At 39.9% G+C, this 6000-nt stretch overlaps 1 pseudogene; it reads right to left on the bottom strand.

The window, feature by feature from the left end:
- LOC147925432 (uncharacterized) overlaps nucleotides 1-4481 on the bottom strand; it is a 29876-nt pseudogene extending 25395 nt beyond the window's left edge.
- Nucleotides 4482-6000: the final 1519 nt, after the last annotated feature.

Consider the following 6000-nt stretch of genomic DNA (forward strand, 5'->3'; position numbering starts at 1 on the left):
TCATCCCAAACTCTTAAAATTAGTCAAATGCATTGGATTGTCACACATTCTGACCCTAGAAACTGTAACAAAGCTGTTTACTGCTTTAAATGAATGTTTTCTCGGTTTTAGCCTGTTTCGGGACAAAATGGGTAAAAGTGGTGTCTAAACACTCCAAATTCAACCTGAACTCTCATAAGTACTCAAATACATTGGATTGTTACAAATTTTGACCCTAGAAAGAGTAACATAGCTGTTTACTGCTTCGAATCAATGTTTTCTCCCGGTTTTAGACTGTTTTCTCGATTTAAGCCTGTTTTGGGATAAAACGGGTTTAAGTGTTGTCGAAACACTCCAAATTCATCCCGAAATCTTAAAATTAGTCATATGCATTGGAATTTCAAACATTCTGACCCTAGAAACAGTAGCAACGCTTTTTACTGCTTAGAATCAATGTTTTCTCGGTTTTAGCTTGTTTCGGGACAAAATGGGTAAAAGTGGTATCTAAACACTCAATATTCAACCCGATCTCTTATAATTAGTCAAATGCATTGGATTGTTACATATTTTGACCCTAGAATGAGTAACATAGCTGTTTACTGCTTGGAATCAATGTTTTCTCAGTTTTAGCCTGTTTTCTCGGTGTATGCCTGTTTTGGGATAAAACGGGTTTAAGTGTTGTCTAAACACTCCAAATTCATCTGAAACTCTTACAATTAGTCAAATGTATTGAAATGTCAAAAATTCTGACCCTAGAAACAGTAACAAAGCTGTTTACTGCTTAGAATCAACGTTTTCTCGGTTTTAGCCTCTTTCGGGACAAAATGGGTAAAAGTGGTATCTAAACACTCAAAATTCAACCGGAACTCTTATAAGTAGTAAAATGCATTGGATTATTACATATTTTGACCCTAGAATGAGTAAGATAGCTGTTTACTGCTTGGAATCAATGTTTTCTCAGTTTTAGCCTGTTTTCTCGGTTTATGCCTGTTTTGGGATAAAACGGGTTTAAGTGTTGTCTAAACACTCCAAATTCATCTCAAACTCTTACAATTAGTAAAATGTATTGAAATGTCAAAAATTCTGACCCTAGAAACAGTAACAAAGCTGTTTACTGCTTAGAATCAACGTTTTCTCGGTTTTAGCCTCTTTCGGGACAAAATGGGTAAAAGTGGTATCTAAACACTCAAAATTCAACCGGAACTCTTATAAGTAGTAAAATGCATTGGATTATTACATATTTTGACCCTAGAAAGAGTAACAGAGCTGTTTACTGCTTGGAATCAATGTTTTCTCTCAGTTTTAGCCTGTTTTCTCGGTTTAAGCTTGTTTTGGGATAAAACAGGTTTAACTGTTGTCTAAACACTCCAAATTCATCCCAAACTCTTACAATTAGTCAAATGCATTGGATTGTCACACATTCTGACCCTAGAAACTGTAACAAAGCTGTTTACTGCTTTAAATGAATGTTTTCTCGGTTTTAGTCTGTTTCGGGACAAAATGGGTAAAAGTGGTGTCTAAACACTCCAAATTCAACCTGAACTCTCATAAGTACTCAAATACATTGGATTGTTACATATTTTGACCCTATAAAGAGTAACATAGTTTTTTACTGCTTCAAATCAATGTTTTCTCTTTGGTGACCGCCTTCTTCCCTTTGGGTAGCTCGGCTTCATCCCATGTGTGGTTTTTCTCCATAGCTACTCTCTCCGCATGAACCGCATCACACCATACCTTGTGCTCCTTAACCTCATCATATGTTTGTGGGATCCAATGCTTATCAATTTGGCCAAGGAAGGCTTGGTGTTCCACCGGTATGTGAGCCAACGTGCACAACGCGTGAATCGGATGTGCTACGGCGGCATTGTTGTAGTACACACGCGTGTTTTGCCAGTTAGATGGGGGAAACTTGAGTCTTTGGCTGCGTATCAAGGGAATGACTTCCTCAATATCATCACCCTCGTATTCATTGATATGATGTTCATTTGTCTCGTCCGGATGAACCGCATCCTCAAGATTCTCCGAGTGAGTCGCTTCATGATGTAATGGAGCCATTGGCGTTGGGTGATTGTTAGACTTGCTGGAGCTGCTTTCTATAGTTGGCTCAGGCTCTCTTGGTGGGTTTAGCTCGGGTGAGATAGGGGCGTCCCGATCGTTCCTATCGTTTGTGACGCCTAGCCGTTCGAGTATGATCCGGAGGTTTGTTGCCCGATCGGATGGAGGGTTTGACAAGTCTCGTAGGTCGTCCCAGTTTTTCTTGTTGTAGTATCCTTGATACTCCAAGAACTTCACATCCCGAGATACTAAGACCCTTTTGGCTTCATGATCATAGCACTTATACCTTTTTGTGTTGTCGAATAGCCAATGAACATTGCCTTGGTGCTCTTGGCCTCAAGTTTGTCGCGTAATTCACCTGGTCTCAACACAAAGCAAGTACAACCAAATACTCTTAAGTGGTCAAACGTAGGTTTTTCTTTGTTTAATACCTCAAATGGAGAGATGTCTTGTAAAATCCTTGTGGGTATGCGATTGATGAGATAACACGCCGCAAGGACAGCATCACTCCAAAAACGTTTTGGGACATTAGTGTGAAACATCATGGACCGAGCCACTTCCATTAGGTGCCTGTTCTTCCTTTCCGCAACACCATTTTGTTGTGGAGTGTAAGGGCAACTGGTTTGATGAATTATGCCAAATTTGGTGAGATGTTGTTTAAAGGCATGACTTGTGTATTCTCCCCCATTATCTGATCTCAACATTTTAATCTTTGCATTATAATGGTTAGTCACATAATTTTGGAAACTAATAAATGCTTCAAGAACTCTATCCTTAGAAGGGAGCAAGGTTAGCCAAGTATACTTAGACTTTTCATCAATAAAAGTAACAAAATACTTTTGATTTTCTCTAGATAAGCATGGAGATGTCCATACATCAGAATGAACAAGATCAAAGCAATTTTCATAGATAGTCAAAGACTTAGAAAAAACCGATTTGCAATGTTTACCAAGGATACATGCTTCACATTCAGCATTTTTGAAAGAAATATTTGGAAACATAAGTTCTAGAGCTCGAAAGTGAGGGTGTCCTAGTCTAGCATGCCAAATAGGATCATTAGGTTTAACAATAACCGAATTAAAACAAGATGAAGAAGAAGAAGATAGGTTCAAATCCTCAAGCACATAGAGATCATCCTTAGAACCTCCTTGGCCAAGAACTTTACTTGTCTCAATATCCTGAAAATAAACCTTATTAGGACCAAATATTGCATAGCAATTTAAATCAGTGGTAGCTCTCTTAACTGATAGCAAGTTAGATGTGAAACTACGCATGTAAAAGGCCTTAGATACTTTATCAAACAATTTTAAGTTTCCTATTCCCTTAACCGGTACTTTTTCACCATTTGCAATAATCACATTCCCCAAGGCAGGTTCAATGTCACTAATCAGCTTAGGATCACTAATCATGTGATGAGATGCACCTGAATCTACTATAAGGGGTTTATCCGGTTTTAAGGCAAGAAATGAGTTACCGGAGGCCTCCTTGATGGCTTTGATGAAGGCGTCCAGCTCTGACCTCTTCACCAGCTCCGAGGATGAGGCTAGTGCAGTACCATTCCCTTCAATAACTCGGTGGTTTGTGTCAGTTGTTGCCACTTCCCCCACTATAGCCGCTTGGTGAGCCTTTGGACCTCCACGATTGGTCATGCCTCAGTTGACTCTAAGGTGGGGATGAAGGATCCAGCAGCGGCTCTTGAAGTGGCCGGGCTTCTTACAATGGTCACATACTAGAGGATTCTTGTCATCATGTCGGTAGTATCCTTTGTTTGCAGCCGCTGCCTCCACCTTATTTGCGGTTACAAGTTCACCTTTATTTCCAAATAGCCCCATGGAGCCATGCTCCTTTTGAATCTGGCTGCATACCTCATCTAGGCTAGGAAGCTTGTCTGACCTCAAGATATGTTTTATGAGATCATTGTAAGATGGATTCAGTGTGAGAAGGAGGCCGAACACCTTGTCTTGCTCGCGCCTCTCGTTCAAGATGGCCGGATCAAGCGTCGCCGGCCTAAGCATTTCAAGCTCAGCCCAAAGAGACCGAAACTTTCCAAAGTGTTTTGTGAACTCCATGTCTTCTTGGCTAAGATTGTTAATGGCCCTCTTGATCTCAAAGACTCGGTTCAAATTGGTGGTGTTACCGAACACATTTTGCAATGTGTCCCATAGATCCTTGGCCGTCTCACAATATGAATAGGCTTCGAGTATTGGAGCATCAAGAGAGTTTTGGATGATGGCAAGCACACTTTGGTCTTCTTGAAACCATTTGTCTTCACCACTTGTGACCGCTTCTTTGCCGTCTTTGGTAGGCTCTTCCTTGGGAGCCTCACTTGTGGTAATATGGGTCCAAAGCCCTCGGCCGCATAGTGCCGTCTTTGTGGTTCTTGCCCACAACAAGTAGTTCTCCCCTTTGAGAGTAACTGGAACAATCAAGGTCTTGGTGCCTTCCATGGAGTTTTGTCCACCGGTTTATAGTATTACCCAACGGTTAAAGAGAAGAGAGTTTTAGCGTTTGAAACCAACACAAGAGGAACAATAAAGCGGAAGTTTGTGATGAGTGTGTAACTAGGAACAATGAGGCTCTGATACCATGTAAGTTTAGACACAAAAGAGAATGAGGAGATCGAGTGTGTAGAACAAGTGAGTTTGTGTTTAGTTAAGTGAGTAAACGAGAGGGAGAGAGAGAGAGAGTGTAAGCGAGAAAGTGTAGAAGAAGAAAAGACCTTCTTACTTGATTTAGTTCATGGTTACAATCTAAATATAGTCATATACAAAGAGAATATTCTACTAAGATGCTATGCACAAATACACACACTGAAAGTGACATCTCCTTAATAGCACATGTGATTCTTCCTTTGACTTCCCACTTGCACATCCACTTGCGCAATGCCGCCAACGGCTAAATGGGAAGGTTCTCGAAGTCTTGTGACCGTTGGAGGCTGTCTTCAATGGGTTGGACTTGCAAGGCCCCTAAATGGTACGGACGACCCAATGGGTTAGTTGTACGGACGTACGGATGTACGGTTGTACGGACAGTGGTGTGTGTGTTCATAATTTTGACCCTAGAAAGAGTAACATAGCTGTTTACTGCTTCGAATCAATGTTTTCTCTCGGTTTTAGCTTGTTTTCTCGATTTAAGTCTGTTTTGGGATAAAACGGGTTTAAGTGTTGTCTAAACACTCCAAATTCATCCCGAAATCTTACAATTAGTCAAATGCAATGGAATGTCACACATTCTGACCCTAGAAACAGTTTCAACCCTGTTTACTGCTTAGAATCAATGTTTTCTCGGTTTTAGCCTGTTTCGGGACAAAATGGGTAAAAGTGGTATCTAAACACTCAACATTCAACCCGAACTCTTATAATTAGTAAAATGCATTGGATTGTTACATATTTTGACCCTAGAAAGAGTAACATAGCTCTTTACTACTTGGAATCAATGTTTTCTCTCAGTTTTAGCCTGTTTTCTCGGTTTAAGCCTGTTTTGGGAAAAAACGGGTTTATGTGTTGTCTAAACACTCCAAATTCATCCCAAACTCTTACAATTAGTCAAATGTATTGGAATGTCAAAAATTCTGACCCTAGAAACAGTAACAAAGCTGTTTACTGCTTAGAATCAACGTTTTCTCGGTTTTAGCCTCTTTCGGGACAAAATGGGTAAAAGTGGTATCTAAACACTCAAAATTCAACCGGAACTCTTATAATTAGTAAAATGAATTGGATTGTTACATATTTTGACCCTAGAAAGAGTAACATAGCTTTTTACTTCTTGGAATCAATGTTTTCTCTCAGTTTTAGCCTGTTTTCTCGGTTTAATCTTTTTTGGGATAAAACGGGTTTAAGTGTTGGATAAACACTCCAAATTCATCTCAAACTCTTACAATTAGTCAAATGCATTGGAATGTCACACATTCTGACCCTAAAAACTGTAACAAAGCTGTTTACTGCTTTAAATGAATGTTTTCTCGGT

Source organism: Camelina sativa, chromosome 16 (genome assembly GCF_030686135.1).
Source record: "Camelina sativa cultivar CO46 ecotype springtype chromosome 16, ASM3068613v1".
Lineage (NCBI taxonomy): Eukaryota > Viridiplantae > Streptophyta > Magnoliopsida > Brassicales > Brassicaceae > Camelina > Camelina sativa.